The 22040-nt window shown below is 42.9% G+C and overlaps 1 protein-coding gene across 1 annotated transcript in view; it reads left to right on the plus strand.

Annotated features, from left to right (window-relative positions):
- The first annotated feature begins 5897 nt into the window (after window positions 1–5897).
- Window positions 5898–22040, plus strand: part of P2RY8 (P2Y receptor family member 8) — a 62058-nt gene continuing 45915 nt past the window's right edge. Inside the window, exon 1 of the mRNA XM_075736841.1 lies at window positions 5898–5949. The gene's annotated coding sequence lies outside the window, so the exon portion shown is untranslated. The remainder of the gene's footprint in view (window positions 5950–22040) is intronic.

Below are 22040 nucleotides of genomic sequence, written 5' to 3' on the forward strand. Positions count from 1 at the left end.
GTCTGAGCAACAATTCCTGCCGCGGTCAGTAATACATTGAATCCTATCATTAATTGCTAGCCATGTTTATCATGGAACAGAACTATGAAGAAAGATATGAGTGCTGTAAAAAATAACATAAGAAATTATGTCTTATCAGGAAGTGGCAGAAAATGTAAAAGTAAGGAGAAATAAGGCTAATAACTCTGTTGTAGTGACATCAGCTTCAGGTATAGTGTAGTTTGTCTTGACCTGCACCGCAGGAAAACCTGACACACCATCTCTGTGTAGGTTTTACTTATTCTGCAAATGTCTAGATACTCACATAAATCCTAGGAGTTTCCAGTATTCTGGCTGCAAGACTCACAACATCACTGCAGGTGAGCTATTTTTCCTAACTGGTGATTCTGCAACGACTGAATGGAATAATTTTTTTTTTCATTAGTTTTCTCTTTAACCTGCACTTCCCTATTCTGTTTGCAGTAATATTATAGACATGATGGGAAGAGGAGCCAGAAGGAGAAGAAAGTTATAGGTTGCCTTATATTTCATATCTTTGGGCAGTAATAATCTCTGATATAATGACAGTCCAATTTGAAGGATAAAGTGAAAGTTTTCTGCAAGTGGGGAGAGAATAAAAGGATTCTTATCAAGCAATTTTAATTATAAAAGAAGTAAAGAATTCTAACTTAACAGTATATTTTCATCTACATATGCTAGTCTAATTGTTGTCTCTCCTTGAATTTGCTGTGAAATAACCACATGAAGCAAGCTTTGCACCAAAGGGAAAGTTATTTAGGTTAGTGCAAGGAATCCTAATTTTGAGTCACAGGACTTGGTTTAGAAAGGGAAAATGTCACGATTGCAAGATCTTTTGACTTGTAAAAAGGGGAAGTCATGATAACAGCCAGATTGTTTTGTTTAAAAGACTTTGTAGGAAATAAATCTGTCTGGGCAAAGCTGCAAAGGCTAAGAACTTTTTGTCTGTAGCTTCAATTTCCCACTTCACCCTTTGCTGGTAAACATAGGTGGTATAATAAATTGGTATCTCCACTACATTTCGGTGATATTTCTCCAGCTTCACAAGCTTGCTGCATTCCACAGCGCTTGCTACCTCTTTTAAAAAGCCTTTGCTTACTGAGCTAAGGGCTGGATTTTTGTGTGTTTCTTTCCATCTGATTATGTGTTTAAATATTTTACATATATATGGCTCATTGTATATTGTGGATTATAGTATTGTAAGAGGACCTGAAGAATTTAAATTCTATGTCAGTGATTATCTACAACTTCATCATCCTTCCCTACAGAGCTAGGCTACCCCAATTTTCTTTACAAAGATGGATGTTGTTCTTGTAATCTCAATCAGTTTGTCAGGGACCATGAGTCTTTTTAAACAAGTTTTGCTGATCACAAGCTTGCAGGAAATTTTAAAGCTTTAGGCAAATGTTTTCAGTTGCTCTGACTCCCAGCTCAGCACTCCCTTTTTGTGCTCTGCTTGTCTTTCACTGACATTCTCGCATGTTCTTACTAAAACAGTAAGTTTAGGGATACGGCACATCAGTTTGAGAGTAAAGCAGCATCATTGTAAGAATAAACTCTCAAGACCTGCCCAGTCCAAGTGCATGACAGCTGATAGTAACTCTCCACGGTACGCAGAAGAAAGCAATTTGATAGTTTAAATGCTTGTCCAAAGAGACTGAAATTGAATTTCCCTGCCTGTCAGAACTTGAGTATAAAGCCTTCCTGGCTAAAGGAATTAAATATGATGATGCTTAAATTTTAAGTGTGATGCCATTGCTCCGTATGGGCATACCTGTACACAGTGCATGGAGGGAGTCAAACACCTTAGGTGAGGTTCTAAAAAACCAGTTGGAAAGAGCCTAAACTAGTCAAAACGAAAGTCAGGTACAGATTTTGGGTCTTCATCTCAGCTCTCTGCAGGAGGCAAGTGCTGAAGCTCTCTCTCCCAAGGATCAAGCAGTTGCTTTTTACCTTAGGATCTTTTGAGTGGGAGGATCACAGGACCTTCACGATTTGTAGGCTTCCTCGGGTGAAGTGGGAAACTGAAGCTCATTTCCCATCTCAGCTTGAAGGGAATCAAGGCCACAACCAAATTCGTCAGGGCACATTTTTACGACATAGTTAAACCAGAATGTTTTTAACACAGAAGCAACTGTTACTGTTACAAACCTGAGGTATTTGGTTTCTAGCAAGCCCTACCTTTCAGTCAGGCTCTGGGCACCAGAAATGTGATAGTGTTTACTGCTGTTAAAACTGATGAGTTTAAAAAATAAAGGAAATTGGTTTTAGCACCTAAGTTGCCCAGTATGCAAAATTCATTGTGAATGCCTTTCGCAAAGATCTGTTCCTCAGCCAGCAGTTATTGACCTCAAGGCCTTAATCAGTGGGTGATATTCTACAGCCTATGTGATGCTGAGGTCGAAGTTCATGTGACGCTGCTTTTAAGAAGTACTTGGGGAAATTTTCATTTGCATACACAGTGTTTTTCAATTATTTTCACATGAGCTTCATCTCTTTTTCAGGTATTTCATTTTAGACTGAGTCCAGGCATCCAGTGCTGAGTTCAGTGATGCTGGTCAAAGAGAACCATGTCTGCCGATCTGTGCGCAAAGCAGCTCCTATGAATGTTCTCCCACACTTAAGGCAAACGCCAGTCAGCCAGCTCCAGCCTAGCTGATTGTCCTGGTTTTAGCTGGGATAGAGTTAATTTTCTTCTTAACACCTGGTATAGTGCTGTGTTTTGGATTTTGGATGAGAATAATGTTGATAACACACTGATGTTTTGGTTGTTGCTGGGCAGTGTTTACACCAAGTTAAGAAGTTTTCAGCTTCTCATACTGCCCTGCTAGCAAGGAGGCTGGCGGTGCACAAGAAGCTGGGAGGGAACATGGCCAAGACAGCTGTCTCAAACTGGCCAAAGGGATATTCCATATCATATGACGTCATGCAGGGAGCTGGCCAGGGAGTGCGTGGCTCAGGAACTAGCTGAGCATCAGCTCCAGGTGGTGAGCAATTGTGCTGTGCATCACTTGTTTTATATATTCTATTATTATTATTATTATTATTATTACTATCATCATCATCATCTTCCTGTTCTTTCCTATTAAAGTGTCTTTATTTCATTCCAGGACTTCTACCTTTTTTTTCCAGTTCTCTCCCCCATCCCACTGGAGGCCAGGGGAGTGTGAGCAAACGGCTGTGTGGTTGTTTTAGCTGCCAGCTGGGCTAAACCAGGACACTGACCCAATTGGTTTCATCTGTGGTAACAGGGATTCTTGCCCCATGCCTTCTCCTTCCCCCAGCTGCTGGCTGGCAGTGGGCACATGGTAACTAATTCCCCAGCCAGAGTTGGGCCAGAAGTCGCTACCTGATTTTAAGAAGTTATCAGCTGCACCTACCTGTGTGGCTCCTCTGCTGGAGATTAGATACCACATAAAAGAGGCAGGAAAAATCAACGTTTGTTTACACCTCTACTGCCCTTGTGCACAGCCCAACTTATTTAACTATGCAGGAGCTGGGGGCAGATGCCACATTTTAGTCTGCTGCAGCCAACACTGCAAGAGGTCATTTGTAACTCATGACACAAAAAGTGCACAAAACTTTATATATGGAGCAATTGAGGTCAATGCTTTGTACATGAGTTTGGGTTCTGCACTGATGCCAGATTCAGAATCACTTTTATTAAACCACACTAGTTTAAAGTACATCTGAGAAACAGCAGAAAGACAAAACGTAGTTCTATCTCCATCTCTTTCTCACCACCTCTGTGCAGGAAACTGGCCACAAATTTTAATGTTGCATCAAAGCAAAGAAAATTGCTTGTACAGATCTGTACAGATCGATGTCTTTTAGGGAGACTTCTCTACATAGACTGTATCGCTCTCTTTGTTGACCTCCATTTATAATCTAAAACCCACAAGAGTTCAAGCAGTATGCCCCAGAGTAACTAGGCTCTCACAGCAGCAGGTGGAAAAAGCTGTGTCTGACTTATGATAAAACAAGAAAATCCAGAGTGATGAAATGCAGGCAATACACAAAGAATTCATAGATAATGACAGCATCAAATTTAGCTTATGTAGATAATGGCCAAGAAATGAAATATTAATATTGAAACCTGAAGTTTCACCTTGAAGATCATGAACAGGAGAACAGACTAATAGAAGAAAAATCAAACATAACTTAAACTGAGAGACTAGACTTCAAAGAGGATCTTGAGGAGTGCTAGGCATGGACGCTGTAGCATAGACACTAGCTCAGTGAAAAAGAGAGAGGTATATCACGATACAAAGCCCCTCCTTTACTAAATCAGAATTGTATTAATTAGGGCAGATTATTATTATTACCACTATTTTTGCCATGTATTCCTAATTGTTATCAGGAGTAATACACCTAACACTAAGATGGAGTTTTCTGTTCTATATAAAGAACTCTGAATATCTACTGGTTTTAATCATCACACTTTCTGACGTCTACTTCTTGGAAAGCCCCAGCTTACTTCTCACTTCTGAATCTTCTCACTTCTGATGCTTTCAGGTTGTTGTATTTCTTATTTGCATTAACAAAGCCACGCTGGACGTATGTAATTTTTTTTTCATTTTTACTAATACTGTGAAAGCTTCTATGTATAGTACTACCCCAATCTGTTTTGCTGCTATCTTCTGCTGCTTAATATATGAAGTTCTCTTAAAGGACCTCATGTTAAATGATCGATCTGCTAAGGAGCAAATGAATAGCTGAGGTAATAATTTCTTCTGGCCTCCCAGCTAGACCTTGAAGAGGACATCCTGTTCCCAATCTCAGACATCTGCACCAGTCAGGAGTGATTCATAGCTGATGTGATTAGCATGGGGCACTACTGCTAATGCAGACAAGTTCTCTGGTTTAACAAAAGAGGAAAACAAATGCGAAAGCTATCTTTTAGGAAGAAGCATTAGCATAGGAATGGATTTTACAGGGACAACAGAGGTCTGCTAAGGATCCTGTAGTTACTTCTGGCATTACCTAATGTGATACCTATGTCAGTTGTCTCCAAAGAAGGGTGCACACACCCCAAGGAGTATGCAAGACAATCCACTTGGGTGCAGGAAGAAAATATTTTTTTGTCATTAATAAATAAAAGGAAAATATAATTTTTAAAATAGTGTTTATTTCATCTTTATCTCATCCTTTTTATTTTTTTTTTTTTTAGGTTTTATAATGTACCTAATATATTAATACAGTAGTACATGTATATAACTTATGTATAAATAAACATATATATATTGGGGGGGTTGCTCAAAATTTTTTTATTGTTAAGGATGCATGATCAAAGAAGTTTGGAGACCACTGCTCTATGTCATATAGGAGCCACCTTGCACTGGACATTTGTCTGACCAACAGCAAAGCATGAATCTCGGGAAAGTTTAGGACATCCTCATGTGGCTAGTCTCAAATAAGTAGCACTATTGAAACAGGTTGCCTATTTTTTCCACTATGGGAAATTCATCGTATGGGTGAATGACAGAGACAGATCAGGTTGGTAACATGGAGACGAACATAGTGCTTCCCTCATACTTGTGTTCGTATTCTACTTGGATTGAACCTAATATTTTAAGAAATTATTTGCAGCCTTCCTTGCTTTAAAGAGAAGGTGGATATACATTGGATTATCAGTGTTGCAAAATCATATGTCCGTTCTGGAAAATACCTGGTGGTGACTCCAGCGTTTGTGATGCAAGGTGAGTGAAGCAGCCATACAGTGCTCCATGAGTAATGGGAAACAGATTTTTGAATTGGGGAAAAAAATATGTATCCTTTTAGCAAATATTCTAAAATAGCTTTGTCAGTGAATAAAAGAAATGAAAAGAGGAAGTAGGTGTTACAGTATAACATGTTTTTATTGGTATCCTACAGCAGAAATGCATTCAGTGAGAAAAGACTGAAGAAATTCAGTGTGTGTTAAAAAATCAGGTAAGAAAATAACTTATTTATTAAGAATTTATAAAGTCATTAGGAGCAAAAGTAACTCTTTTCACCGTTTGTTTGACTGACAGGAGTGTTTGATTTGTGGTTGTATTTGTTCAGTCTTTGCAGTTTGAAGAGATTGAGTTTCTCTAGCCTGCAGTAGAAAAGTGTTCGGAGGGCTTATGTAGGAACGAGCTCATTCTCTGTGTTCAGGGTGGGCAAGACAGGATTCCCAGGCTCCAGACAGAGTAAAGAGGAGTCACATCAGGAAGATTTTTTCTTTTGTCTAATTTAAAGGTAGCACTTGAACAAATTGTCTGAGGAAATTATACCCATGATCATTCTTTCTAAGATGTTAGATAAACATTTTATGTCAGAAATTGAACTGATTCTGCCACAGGGAAAAGAGATGAACAAATAAGACCCCACCTAGCCCTATGTGTTTTGTGAAACTGTGATTGCTATTTCTTATATTGTATTTTAAGTTATACAAGGCTAAATCCAGGTTTTGGTCTACATTTGTCTGTCAGTGAGACAAATTCCAGAAAAGTAAACCCCAACCCCAGATGAATATTTGATTTATAAATTCCCCAAAGTCCCATGGATTATAAGTGATGTGTTTTTATTTTGCTATATGAATTGTATAATTATGTAAAACTGTTGAACTGAGTACTGTAACAAGCTGCATTTTATTGAAAATGTCTGTATGAAATTCAGACCTGACCACTGTTAAATAAAGGTGTGAAAAACTGCCCTGTTTAAGGCTACAGATCTTTTCTGAAAACAGGGTTTCAGTGTTGTAACTACTGATTTAGTTAATTTATGTAGCTAACTATGCATTTAGCTCTTGCTTAGTCGTGTATTTCCACTCATGTTTTATGATGCCAAGTACTTTACGAACGCATATATATATATATATCCATCTCAGGAAAAGGCGGAAGTTTTCAGAACTGCTTACATTAAGAGCTCAAGCCAGACTTTTCCTTCTGAAGTCACTTAAGCTTCATAAAGAAACATTTTGCTCAGCATCCCTTTCTGAAGGCCTGCTAGTGTGAAACATTGGCAAGATGCCCGAAACGGCAGAATTGAGTAGGATGGGGACAGCGCAACAACAAAACCAAAGGTCAGATAGCTGCTCAGTTAATTTTCCTTGTGTTTCATGGGTTTGCTGTGGGGAGAAGGACTGTTCTTGTCCGTCTGCGTGCACATGCGTTCAACGGGCTGCAAGAGGAGAAATGAAACTCGCGTGGTGAGAGTGAGGGAAGGTGGGTGAGATGTGGACACTGGAGGGGCAGTGGAGCGGAGGAAGGTCACCTGGACTGGTGTCGACGCACTGTAGCCAGCTGGTAAACATGGGGAGAAAATGGACTTTTCTGCAGAAAGCTTTCAGTGTCCTGGACAGACATCTGTAACTTTAGACACCGTGAAGAGGTGTCTGCACATTTGTGCAAAGTTTGTGAAGATGTCATCGATTTAATACTCACTCACTGTGTTCAGAGCTTATGAATGCTCACGTTGGCAATATGTAGAGCTTTTCAAGTATTTCAGGTAAAGCAAATCAATTATAATTAGGCAAAAGGTTCTTTGCACAGAGAAAGGCTATTACAGAAGTGATTTTTTTGGTGTTTTTTTTTTTCCTGTGGAACAGTTAGTGTGAAAAAGTCTGGTTTCTGTCTACCCTCTACTGTTTTCCTCATATGGCAATTACTGGACTGCTTAGGATAAACCCCAGGGAGCCACTGGAAAAATACAGTGGTTTTCACCAGTTTCTATATGACTTTTGCTCAAGTGCTTGCATCTTCACCCACACACACATAGTATCTCTATTCTGATTTTTTTTCTCAGTTTTGTGCCCTGACTTTTATTTAGGAAATTACTGGAGCCTGTAAAACCAAGTATGTACACAAATTAGAGTAGCTCAGAAGTGAGCAGAAGATCATCGTTTTTGCTTCCACTGTCCCATAAGGACAGTGGCCCACAGGCATGAGCTGGGAGCCAAGGGTGGCCATGAGGCCAGCAGGGCTGTGCCCTCCCCAACCAGGGTCCATCCAGTAGCACCCAGTGAGGGAGCAGGGATGGGACGGGGACGGTGACCAGGGCCAGCCCGGAGCCCTGCAACTGCCCGGCAAGGCCACAGCGATGGGGCTGGTGTAAAGTCCATCAGGGTCCTGCAGGTGATGGCCAGCAGGTACGAGGTTGGGCAGAGACTGTGGCGTGGCTCAGGAAGGACCAAGGCTGAGGATCTGGTCACAAATGCAGTTCCCAAGAAAACAGGAGATTAAAGCTGCCCCAGTGAAACTCCCAGGTCGTTCCCAGCGGTGTGATCCCAGGCTACGCAGCCGGGCTGCAGCAGGGCTGGCCTGGCCCTGAGGAGTGGGGATGGGTGCCAGAGCCGGGGGCTGCACTCGGGGCCTTGGAGAATGGGGGCTCAGTAGCAGAGCTGGTCTGAATTTTTCCTGCAAGTATCACTGAGAAATGCTGTGGTTTTACCTAAAGTGTTTTCTTGGAAACATACTGCCGCTGGGTCCCAACTGGGACTCTCAGGGTCCTGCAGCATGGGGCCAGCAGCATGAAAAAGTGTTAGAGTCTGGTGGGGGCCAGCGTGGCCATGGCCTGAGGAACCTCCGCTGGGAGCGGAGGCTTCAATCTATTTGTCTGTGCAGTGGGCTGTGGGCATAGTCAGTAACTCAGGAAAATCCTTGAGGGCTCGCTGCACCAAATAAACATGAAACATTCAGAAACATGAACCTCCTGGAACAGGGGCAGCACCCAAGTGTTTCATATGAGGAAACATCATAATTTCTTGGAATCTTTGGTTTGTGAGAAATTTTAAAACAAAAAAAAGTCTGTGTGTTTATAGTTTTGTTCTGACTCAGACCAAACCCAAATCTCAAAAGTGCCACGAAACTTCCCAGAAACCTCAGAACTCTTTCTGATCATCTATCTCTTCTGGAAGGAGGCTCACTCTGCCACTCACCATTTTGTTCCATAGAACAAAAAAAGTTGATTTCTGTGCAAGTCTTTTTCACGAATCACATTGTTTTCTTGTGGCTTTGGCTGAACTTTTCAGAACAGAGCATTAAAAAAAAAGATTTTCACAGTAGAGAAGAGAGAAGCGTCTACAGCTGTAATGAGGTAGGATAGATTGGAGGTAAATGCCTTGAATGTTGAGAACATCACCCTAATTTGCATTTGCTTCATGCAGCCACAAAGATAATGACTTTTTGTAGTGTGGTATGGATTTACTGCTCTCAGGAGGGGATAAAGGCAAACAATTTTAAAATCTGCCTTTCTACAGACAGTGGTTAGACCATAACAGAAATGCTGGTTGATAACAATGGGGCTTATTTGTATTTCAATATGAAGTTTCAATGTGCTATTTGATATAGAATCACAGAATCACACAATGGTAGGGGTTGGAAGGGACCTCTGGAGGTCATCTAGTCCAACCCCCCTGCTAAAGCAGGATCACCTAGAGCAGGTTGCACAGGATCACATCCAGGTGGGTTTTGAATATCTCCAGAGAAGGAGACTCCACAGCCTCTCTGGGCAGCCTGTTCCAGGGCTCGGTCACCCTCACAGTGAAGAAGTTTTTCCTCATACTTTGGAGCACTGAAAATATTGCTAAGGGTATTACGGACATGACCATGCAAATGAGCTTCATATCACTTGTTATAGATATTAAAGTGTATTTCCAGGCAGTGATGTAGCTCAAGTTACATACAGGTAAAAGGTCTAATCTGAACAATGTAGAGCTTTTCCATTTCTCATCAGAGGAGCTTTTTTCTTTTTTATTTATTTATCACCATTCACAGGCAAGTGTAGGGACATAATCTGGACTAAATTTTCTGTGCAATAACAGCTGTCTTGCCAAAACCATGTCAATATAAAGTCTTAATGGACTCAAGGAACTGGTCTGTATAGTCTGGTTGACACCCTTTAAATGGCTTTTACTTTTGGCAGTTCCGCACAGAGAGGTGGGTTTAGCTTCAGCTGGGCACAACAACATAAAAATTAACAGTGTTCGGTTTCTGCTGAGACCCTACAGGGAGAAAACAGTTTTGTTGACAGTGTGAGTGTAGTTTCATTTATGGATTGAAAACGTGACTCAGCCATGCCATAAAATGAAAGTCAATAGACTTGGCTTTCTATGCCTTGTGTGTATGCGTGGTGGAAACTACCTTTTCTACGTACATTGTAGGAAATAAGTTCTGCCTTAAATAAATTGATTAAATGTTGAGCTTGTCAAACTGTTATGTGTCCTTGCTTGAAACAGCTTGAAACTGGTTCTGTGCCCGTGAAACTGCTCAGAGATAAGGATGGCTTGATGTTTTTAACTGTTGGATGTTGAACTGACAGTAGTAAATCAAGATCCTGGCTGTAATTTATAGACAAGTTATGAGCTGACTGTAAAGGTCAAGGAGTCCATTGCTAAAGCACAAGGAAGGGAAAAGGAAAGCAATGAATAATTTGCAGTTCAGTGCTTCTTTTTTTTCTGCCTTCTCATGCAGGTGATGCAAAGTCCATTTTTCAAAATCTGTTTGTGAAACAGCTGAAAAACTGCTCGTGGTCCTTACTAGTGAGGAACGCCTAGAAAAAGGAAATACAAATGCTATTTTTTGCCTTGTATTGTATTTGTGAGGTTAAAGTTCAGCATAAAATCAGCATGAGGCCATGGCATTATGATGAAAAGACTTATGGCACCTGGTCTGAGTCAGAGCAAAAAAGTCCCTTTCTTCAGAGATATTTCAGGTGCTTTATTACTGCACAAGAACAGTAATATGGGAATGAGCTTTGAGCTACAACCCTCCGTTTGGGGGTCAGAAACTTGCCGTTTCAGTCATACTTCAAAGCCATGGCATTAAACACGTTCTTCCTGCCCTGTCTCGGCAGCAATTCCTTGGAAAAGAACGACAGGGGTTTTCAGCAGGTGCCACTGCCTTAGTCTCAGGAATCCAAAACTGACTCAGCAGAGGCTTTCCTGCTATGACCCCACTCAACCCAAGGCAGCTCTCCATCTAGCTGAGACGAGGGCACTTGCCCCTCTGTCCTCAAGTCTAAGGCACCTTCATCTGAGGACACCCTCTGACGTGAAGCCAAGCTGTCTGCGCCAAGCCCCAGGCCTGGGAGCACATCCCAGGAGCTCTAGGCAGCTGCAGGTGTTTTGCTTCCAACATCTGGAAACTCTGTGACCCCTCAGCTGGGCGTGTTAGGATCCTACTTCGAAATGGCTATATTCATGTTGTCCCAATGCATGAGGACCAACTCCTTGTAGTGTTTGTGAACAGGACTGGCTCGTTTTGAAGTTGTTCATTGGACAGTACTGAACTTTGATAACTGTATTGTGGGCCATTGCTTCTTGGCCTTAGGATTTTTCATAAAATTTTTTTAGAGCTTTTTGAATTATACTTCAGAGCTATCTGGGCAAATCTATCAGGACTCAGCAATTTTTTCCCAACGCTCTTCCTCTTATTTCCATCAAAGCACCAAATGTCCCAAAGAGCTCCCCAAAAGTGGAATGCATTGAGAATCCCTTCTTATCTTCTGCCTATTCTGTATTATTTACCTCCTGCCTCCAAAACTGCCAGATTTTCCTGCTGTGGATGAACTCTATCCAGAAGGGGAAGTCAGACACAGTAGATACCTTGGCAGGAATGAGTCAAATGGAAAAGGGACAAAAGGAAGTCAAATGCTTGGTGTAGATGAGTAAACTGTCCTTCTTAGGGAGTTCAGGAAGGAGATGGAAGGCCAAGGGATGAAGATAACCCTATTTTCAGTTTCTTACTGTCTAAAAAAAGATTGTTAATATATATGTGAGGGAAAGGGCATGCTAGTAAAAGTAATTGTGAGGACAAGTGGAAGAAAGAAAATTACTGGATGTCAGAGCTCACCTCCTACTCTATTTCCATTCCAAGCTGTGTGCTGTCAGTCTTGATATCTGTTGGCCAAAACCCAAAACTTTTTCATTATTATAAACCAGTATTCCTGCTCATTGCTGATAAGCACAATCTTTTCAACACTGAAACATCAACTGAGACTTTTATCTCGGGACTGAATACATGCTCTTCAACACTAAGGGAAAGAAAAGTCATTGGAGATAGTGTCAAAAAATGTATGAGTTATATCCATAATTTCTTTCTTGTTCTTTCCTTCATGTTTACTTTATATTGTTTCTTGAAAAATATAATGCAGCTCCACATAGCCGGGTAGGAACAGAGTTGCAAGCATGATCTCCTAGGGTTGATTTCTACTACAACAAAAAAAAAGAGTGCTTATATCTGGAATAACTCAGATTTCTACAGAGTTTGGAGGAGCGCAAGGTCCTTGCTGGAGGTACCACTGTAAACGGGTGAAGATAACTCTTGTGCTTGCATGGCACCACCTGGTGGGTAGCTACACATCACTACAGCTTCCAAATCCTACACCCGTGACGGCAATCGTTGGACAGGTTTTTTGTATGTTGTCTACAGCTGGACTTGCACTCGAGTCCAGATGCGCCCACACCCTAAGCCCATGGTCATGTGCCCATGCCACAGGCATAGCCGAGTCTCCAAATCTTAATCTCAGCATCCCTCCCTTCTCTGGGTTTCAGAAGGATGGGGCACAGGTGAGGTCAAGTGTACTCCAGGCTCATCCCCTTGCAAATGTTTGAGTCTGGTTACCCACAAATACTGAGGCAGAACTGTGGCTAGGCTAACGTGCAGATACAAAAGAAATGGGGTTGTGGGGCTGGAGTGCATAAACCCAGCTCCTGCTCCAATGAGCAGTATCTGTTGGTACCCGTTGAACCTGTTTTTGTGGCATGTGTGATTGGCATTGGTAGTCCTTTACACCCATACTGGCTAGTAAAGCTGAGGTAGCCTAGCAATAGCCGCCCTCTGACTGAGGCAGATGCACAAGGGAAAAGGGGGAATATGGTTATGTAGTTAAAGAGCAAATTTTCTCACAATGTTTGTGCAGAGGGAAAGTAATTTTCATGCTATTATCTCCTAGTTTCCACAAGTTTGACATTCCAAACTACTTTTAAAAATGTCATTTTACATGTAATAAATGCTCCCCTTCCTTTTGGATTTTCCTGTTGATCTGGAAACATTTAGCTAGCAGCCTGTATCTCCATGCTGCAGCTGCAACAATATCCTTCAGAGAAGGATTCACCTACCTCTTGCACCAGCAGCGTGACTCCTCCTGTGTCAGTGCAGCTGCCTGGGATTCTTCCACCTAGTCATATTTGAAATGGCTGATGATGCTGGATTTCTCTCTTTTCCCTGGAGGGAAAATTTTTCTAGATAAATGGAACTGGTTTAGGTTCAACTCCAGATCACCTCAGATCTTTTTTTAATTGCATTAATTGGTTCCTTTTAATTATAATTGGAACTTTCTTCTTCCCTATTTTTTGCTCTTTAAAGTTTTTCATCCCCATAGTTGCAGAAAAAAGTTTGAAGAAATGAATCTCAGTGAATGACAACCTATAAAGCAAATATTTAAGAAATAATCTGATTTTAAAAACAATCTCTTAGTATGTCTCACATTTATGATTTCTTGATGCATGAGACTGGCAGTAGGACCTCCAGGTAAAAGTGTTAAGGAATAAAAATTCAGTGTAACTTTCTGGCCCCATGCTCTAATTCTGCCACATTTAATTTGAAAGATCTGTATTCATAGCTAGCAATACCCTAGACTTAGTCTGCTACAGCATCAGTTGCACCAACTGGTACTAACTCGGACTCATGTTTTCGATTGTTCTAACCTGTACACCCACAGAAATGAAATAGTTATATCTCTTTATGAGAAATGGAGTGGCGATAACTTTTACAATCATCTGTTATCAGGTTTCATCTGCGCTTCACTATAAAATAATTTATTTTCATATATTGAGTATACTAAGGCCAGTTTGGGAAGCTACATGCTGAATATAAGGTCAGCAATGGCAGTAATGAGTTTAACTCATTAAAATACCCATGAGTTAAGATTTGCCTTTCTGGAGTAAGTCACAAAGGATGGGATTCAGCTCACATAAATTAAACAGTCTAAAAAGGTGTTTGGGTTAATCTTGTCAACTGGGGGAGATGGGCACTTCTAAGGAAGAGATTTCATCTTATTCCAGGACAGCTATTTCAGAGAGATGGGACAGTCCGCCCTCTGGGCCATGCCTCTCTCTTCAAGGACGTAAATCTATCCAGCAAGGGTCAGCAGCTTTTACACAGCTAACGTGATTCTTATCCACAAGGCTGTTGCAGCGTCCGTTGATTAGCACTTGAGCTTTAAACTCACACTCACCTGGCCTGACAGGGGAGAGGAAGATGACAAGAAAATGGTATTTTCTTGTTTTAGCTAACAAGACAAGGGTGAAGGTAGCTACAAGCTATACCTGAGCCTAAGAGAAATTGTTCATTGCTAATCCGACCGTTTTGGCCAAGTCTGAGTCCAGTAAAGTGGCAGTGGCCGTGACGAGGGAAGCATTCGGGTGGCAGCTGCTCCTGCGCATCTGCAGGTCAGTGCCGGCCGGTGTCCGGGCTTTGGCCGAGAGGTGGCAGGTCCCTGCCAGTGGTCCGAGGTCCCTACTTTCTGTTGCATCTGACAGTCAAAGCAGAGGTGGACAGGTCCTTGAAGACCTCTCGGGCTCCCCGAGTCGCAGTCTCAGCCGCGCTGGGAGCGGCACGCTTCAGTTTCACGTTGACTCAGTGGGGCAGGACGTGCTCCGCAGCAGTTCAAAAATGTGTTTCATGGGACAGAGCCCCGCATTGCATCCAGCTGCAGCCTGCTGAAGGGAAAGAAGCTGGGGAGAGGGGGGATAAGAAGGAAAGACTTTGAAATGAGAAAATTTTATTTTCCTGACGCTGACCTGGCATAAGTTTCAACAACAGAGGAGCATTGCAGGTGCTTGGAACAGGGGCTGGCTTGGCTTGGCCGTCCCTCCTGCTGCTTCTCTTCCCTTCCCTGGGACAGCCATTGTTCTGGCAGGAGCAGGAGGATGTTTGTGGTGCCAGCTGTTGCTGTTAGGGAAGGGACAGCACAGCTCATCTCGAAAGGGGGAAATGGGGGACTTTTGCAGCAAAGGATGATCATGCTGTATGTGGGAGCAAGGGTTTTGTGCTCATGAAGGTGCATGCCTTCCTATGGGGGAAGAAGGTGGCGTCAATCAAGGCTTCTACATGTGTGATGAAGAAAATCAGCCTACTGAACAATTAAATTTAAATGCATTCAATGTAGCTCAATGAGCTGCAATTACTGACATACTAGCCTTAATTTTTATCCTGTTTGCTTAAATTCTTTCTCCTTTATAAGTTTGGGTATTCCCTAATGCTTCCTCATTAGGGAATGCAAACTAACTGTGTCATAAAATTGCTGATTTAGAAAACACATTTAATTTTCCCCCATTGTTATGAAAAACAATAGATGGAGCTGAAACCTACAGGAAGTATCCCTTATCATTCCCAGCCACGGGCTCGTTAAAGACTCAGCCTCTTACATTTGCAGCTATGTTTCTAGAATCAGAAATTACAAACAGGTTGCTGCATATTAATAAAAGCTGAGACTGCCCCTCATCTATGTGTGTGGGAGTCAACAAGGAAGGTGAATGATATCCCCCGTATCTGAGGTGGAGCAAGGGGAATCTGCAGGATAGGAAATCTAGTACAAATTAGTTCATGCTGTGGGAACCAGGGAAACACAAAATATTTTGACTTTCTGGAGGCTTACATGTGCTCAGACACTTGAAAATCTACCTGCCATCTAGCTGCCACCATAAGTTCAGAATCAAAATCCTTAAATTTCCCACTAAGGCCTTAAAGTTAAGGTTATAGATACTTGAACATTAGATGGGGAAAAAGAAATCAAACCCAGAGAAAAGTTTGCTTCAGGTCCTAGTGGGAGCCTTTTCTTTTCCCAAAGCCACAGACAGACTACGTAGGAAACAGAATTCCTGCAATATTTATCTTTTTTTTTAATTTTTCCTTTTCTCATTTGGCTCCTAGCTGCTGCTTAGGAATTTGTTCAGTGCTGAATTGGTCAGTGAGGACCAAGGAAAATGCTGCTGCAGATGCTTTTGGACTCAGTCAGCCACACAGGCTTGTTTCTCTGCCACTGGATCCAGCTTCACCGAAGGAGTCCAGGTCATGTAGGAGAAGTGGCTCATGGCGGTCCCGCAGCTGGCCACCTCAACTGGGATAGCTATTGCTGCTTTCGGTGTCTAAGTGAGGGCTACAAAAATATGCTGGGGCCTTCCTCCAAACGTCTTCAGATTCATTTGCTTACTCATGGGTGTATTTTACTGCAGCTATAGCAAATGCTCCTGCAGTTGCAGCCGGTCAAGTCGCTGCGAGCCCCACTCAGTGACCTGCTCCCTTGCCTTCAGTGAAGGGGGAAGGGGGCTCAAGCTGGCACTTGGTTGCTGCCGTCAGGCCTGTAATATTTGCATGTGAGAGCACACAGCCTGCGGGAGGATTTCTGAGCCCCTCGGATAATTGAGGACACCTGCGTTCATTGCTTCAGGAGCTTGGCATCATGGCAGAAGTCACCAGGAGGCACTGTTACCTGCCTCCTCTCGTGCTGGCCCCAGACTCACTTCACACCTCACTAACTTTGCAACGGCAGGAGCCGTGGCAGGTGCAAAATTAGATTTTCTGAGGCGGCCTAAAAGCAGAGGTTGTCTTTAGGCTGATCGCCCATCTCTGATCTTGAGAATGACCCCTCTAGCATGGAGAAAGGCAGGCGTTGCAAAGGTATTTCTAGCAACTGTGTTAGCAAGTGCTTCCCCACCAGGACATTAATTGGCAAGACCCCAGAACAGGCTCATGCCGGGGCTGCATGTTTTCCCACTACCACCACTACTCCATTTTGCAAGCTGCAACACCACAAATGCTCTGGTCACAGGTGGGAGAGATGGGGAAAGGCACCTTGCAGGGCTGCCCGCAGCAACGGTGCCCGGTGATGCAAACCAGGACCAATGAATAGCAAACAAGACCCCCATCCTGTGCAAACAGCCAGGTTTGTACACCCATTTGGGACAATATGCCTTACAAAAAAAAAACAAACCCAACCCAAAACCCAACCGAAAAAAAACAACAACCAAAAAAGCATAGGTTTAAATCCCACTAAATTTGTGCAATCTGCACATGTAAAGCATCTTCTAACCAGAATCCTGTTAGCAAGAACTGGACTGAATCTGGGGTGACAAGAGAAGATGGGACTGGAGAAGAGAGAGGAATAATAATTGAGTGGGGGCAAAAGCTTACATTAATGGAAACATTTATTAGGTGGAACAGCTCTTCAGAGTACCTAAGAGAATATCCTTTCCTGAGGCATTATATACAAATGCCTGCATTGCTATTACAAATGGAAGCCATACTAAACATTGCTGTGTCCAGGAAACAGACGTCTCCTTGTCTCCGCTGTCTGTCACCCCGTGGCTGTTGCCTCCCCACGGCAATGCTCTGGTTCTGGCCACACGCCGCAGCCTCGGGCGCTGCCCGGGAACTGGTCGCTTGCTGTTGCAAATGTTTGAGATGTTCAGGACGTCTCTTCTGGGGTGCGTCTTCTTCAACTCTTTACCTCCAGTTAGGAAGACACACCGCACTTTTCAGCGCACAAATGGCAGGCAGCAGCTCACTTTGATGTGTTGGTTGCCCTGAACGATGTTTTCCGCTTACCTTAGAGACACTGCTTTGGTTCACTGGTCGTTTTGTTCTTTCTCCCCCCTCACTAACAATGCCATCACAATTATTAAAAAACTTTTTCCTGAAAACTTATTACTTCACCTCATACACAATTTGGGGAAACCAAAAAGCACTCTAGTGCTTTCAAGTTTGTTTAGTGTAAGATTTTTATGATGTGCTATATGCTTTATACAGTGATAACAGTAATCCAGTTAGCCTATATTGCCAAACTGAAGAGTTTGTTTAGGGTTATACAAGCTTTTGGTGGCATTATACAGTCTCCACTTTGATCCCGTTGTTCATTATTGTGCTGCAAAGAGTTTCGAGAAAAGGCACAAATGAAGATCTGCAGATGCATTCCTGAGACATGCAATGGAAATGAAGATATGCCAAGAACTTCCTGAGAATGCAGAATGGAAACTACATTTAATCTGGAATAGATACACATTACGGTTTTATCTGGGACCCGAAAAGATTGCTATTTTAGAGCTCAGATTGCAAAAACCACAGAAGAGCGTACACTGCTTTCTGCCAGAACATGATTGCAACTTCTTTGGGCGACAATTATTGGCACTAAATCCAGCTCAGTGGGAATAGCAAGAAAGGAAGTGATCTTCCTTGGCATCAGAATACTGCCACATACGAATATCTCTGAATTAGAAATGCAATGTATACATTAGTGCAGGGGCCCTGCACCCTGCTGGACTACATTTCTCAGGCTTAAAAGAAATTCTTCTAAAGCTTCTTTCCCGTTTGCATTGTTAAAGGAAATGGCTGAAGACAATACAATAAACATTCAGTCATGCAGTAAAGAAATATCTGGACTGAGAGCAAAATTCATTGTTGCCTGGGTCAAGGGTAAGTACAGATGAGTTGACAGAGCCTGCAGTTAAAAACTGAATGGCAAAAAGACCCACAGATTATCTTTAATCTGTCTACGTAAATTTGGTTTCCTCTTTGCAATCAGTATTTGCATTGTTGATACATTCAGTGTTAACAGATTGTATGTACATTTTCTAATGGTGTCAGTGCTTTTATCAGCCATTAATGGCCGTGGCCCATCATATCATGTAGCCTCTAATATCTGAAGTATCTGGCAAAGCATAGCACAGCAGAAAATCAACCGGGTGCTTTGCATCTCTCCTCCCTCCAGCACTGGCCCTACAGCCTCACCTGCCGCCCAAAGTTTGGCCCTCGGTCTGTGTCCGCCGCCAAGGCACACCAGCTGTGCGAGCGGCTCCGTGGCCCTCGGCTGCACCCCGTGGGAGCCCAGCGGTGCTGCGGCTGGAGCGCTGCCGGGCGGCCGAGTCAGCAGGTTTGCATGTGAGGTCCCTGCTCCTCTGGAAACGGCAGCTGAGAGGACAGCTGCCACCCCCCGGACGGCTCGCCTCCCCTGGCTGCCTGGGTGCTCCTACAGAGGCTTCCCAAGCCGTCCTGTTCCTTCTTTGCTTCTTTCCCCTCCCTGCTGCCCTTGTTGCTCGCTGCACGTCCAGAGATGCGGCACCCCTTGCGCTCCCTCTTAGCTGGCTCCCTGTGCCCCCCGAGCATCCCAAGAGCCCTGGGTGAATTGGGTTTTTCCCTGAGTCACCCCGAAGTTCCTTCCCTGCCCCAAGCGGGAGCGTTTTTCATGCACGACTTTGCAAGCAAAAGCAACGAGGACGTAAGGAGCAAAGCTGTAGGATGACAGTAAGTGTGGAATCATTCCAGGAGCTGCAGTGGTGTTGCTCCCACCTCAGCAGAACTGGGAACAAAATTTGACCCTCACTTTTTTTTATCTGATGGTCCACAGGAGTAATTACAAGATTGAAAGTAGTGACTGATGCTTGTATCATAGGAGTAGGATCCAAATTTCTGTTTTGAGCTGCAGTAGAGAGCCCCTTGGAAATATGCACCACCTAACTTCTTTCTTGCACGCCATTTCCTTTCTGCAAGAAATAACACTAAATCTTTTTGTATCTTGCTGAAAGGATTTCTTAGCAACGTGCGGCTGGAAAAATCAAAAGCTTTTCTGGGTATAACTGCCATACAATTAATAATTAATGAGCAGTAAGATCGTCTGCTTCCCCCTCTCCCCCCTTTTCTTTTTCTTAAAAAGGAGGGGAGAAAACACATTTCTGTTGAGACACGGATGACACCTTTAAGGAGCAGTGTATGCTAAATTCAGAACCTGGGTGGAGTGCTTCCTTCCTGTAATCTGTTTCTTATCAATGAGAAGTTAGAGACAAATAGGATGCCTCATATAACGACTGAAAAATAACCTTTTTACAGTGAGGGGAAAAAAAAAAAAGGCTCTCCCCCCCTCCCAGGTGGGCCTAATCCTAAGTCCTCTTAAAGGCTTGGATGATCACTCCCCTGCCTTGGCAGCTGGAATTGCTGGTGCTAGCCAGCTGATACTTTCATGTTTTGTTTTCCCTTCTTGTTCAGTAGACAGGCTTGTTTCTTGCATGCCTAGTATTGGGGGTAGATTTGAACGTGTCTAGATGTGAAGGGATTTTGGGTGACAGTCAAGACTTGACAGCATCTGCTTACCCAAACTTGGGTGAATATATTTTCCCAGCAGCTGTGTGATGCAAGAAGGGAACAGAAGGAAAAAACATCCACATCAAAAACCTACAGGGATCCCACCATCCTGTATGAGACAGCCGAAGCCTCATTTTTCAGCATCCATTGCTCTAGAGTTGTTGGCTGCTCCAAAACATCTACTTGGCATATTCCAATTTGTCACATCCTATATCTGGGTAACAAAGCCAAAGCCCCCCCACTTTCCAAACAGGTGCAAAACAAAACTTAAACACTTTAGTTGTTAAAAACAAAAAGCAAAAACAAACCCAAAGCATTAAAAAGCTATTATTTTTAACCACAGAAAAATACTTTTCTTCTGTAAAATGTGTGTATTGACCTTTGCAGGAGCCTGCCATTTTCCTGCCTGTTTTGTCCAAGAGGTAGAGAGCATAGCTATAAGGAGCTAGGAAGCTGAGCAGCCTGAAGAAAGGCTTTCCCACTTGCTTATCCTTAATTTGGGGATGGACTAGATGATCTTTAAAGGTTCCTTCCAACACAAACCATTCTGAGCTTGGTTAGTCAGGGACAGGCAGATAGGAAGCATTGGTTTTCTGCTAGTCTGCCCACCTATCATTCAGGTGTCTGGGTTGGTTGAGGTCTGGCAGAAAACATGCCTTGCTTGTGGATAAGGTAACCAAACAACCTTGATGACTATCAGGAGAAGTTTTGCTGGAACCTATATGTTTTTGACCAAAGCCTTGCCACTACTGACTTCAGTTTGTCAGTCCCCAGGTGTTTCAAGGCATGCTCCCAGAAATTGACACCCAAGAATATGTCCACTTTGGGAAAACTTTGCTTGAAGTGGTCTTACAAGCATTTCCTAGGAACAATGGGGCAGAGGATCAAGACAGAGTTCAGTTCTGGTGCAACACTCAATTGCTTCAACCATAAGAGTATAGAGGGACCACCAGACCACTTCCTTCTGTAGAACCATAGAGCTGATTGATTGTCTCTTGAGCTGACCTACTCTTTGGGAGGGCTTCAGAGAAATGGGTGTGTGGCCATGTCAGCAGCGAGCATTGTGTCTGTCTAACCCTGCGGGCCCAGCTCAAGCAGGTGCCTGGAGAATGGCAACAAGTGGGTGTGTTTTCCTCCAACCCAAGTTACCTGAGCTTCTGTTCACTCTGCTTGTCTCTGTCTAGGAGAAAGCTCCCTCTGCAAAATGCAGTAACCCGAGGGACTGAGGTCTGGATCCTGCCTCCTCCCAACCCTCCTCCCACAGAAATAACACTTGAGGTGCTCAGTCCTGAGTTCAGTCCTTAGGCTGAAATTTAAATATATCTTCAACAAAGAAAAATGACAAACAGAATTAGACTTTATATGACTGGTGGAAAAATGCCTCTAATAATTAAATACAAAGGAAGAAATTCTGATCCCTGCTTTAATTCTTTTTTGCCTGTTTAATGGCCCCTTTACACTGCCTTGGAAAATTAAGGGAGACCCACTTATGTGGGGCTCATATTCTTAAATAGAAATAATTGCAAGGGGAAGTAACTTTCAAAGTCTGACTGAGTATCAGGATTATCAAACTGAAATCTGCCAAGTAGGGGTTAGTCAGACCAGCAATTAGTCAGCAAACATACAGTTTTCTAAACGGTTTCAAAAGCATTTATTAGTTTTCTGGAAGCTGAGTCAATTCAAGCTAAGGCTCTAGCCACTTGGTGCTGTGCAGGTGGTTTATTCAGAGCTTGTATAATGCTGCACTTCACTGCAGTCTGCAACAGAGGCAGTGGTCAAAAATGGGCAGTCAAAACCTAAAAACCTCTGACATGCTGAGGATCAGGAATAAAAATTTCAAGAATTTTCCGTGAATGAAGAAACGTGTATTTTATTTTGAGCTGATGAAAATTTTATTTTCAGCCCTAATATATCTTTTCATTT

The sequence above is a fragment of the Balearica regulorum genome, chromosome 1 (genome assembly GCF_011004875.1).
Source record: "Balearica regulorum gibbericeps isolate bBalReg1 chromosome 1, bBalReg1.pri, whole genome shotgun sequence".
In the NCBI taxonomy this organism is placed as follows: domain Eukaryota; kingdom Metazoa; phylum Chordata; class Aves; order Gruiformes; family Gruidae; genus Balearica; species Balearica regulorum.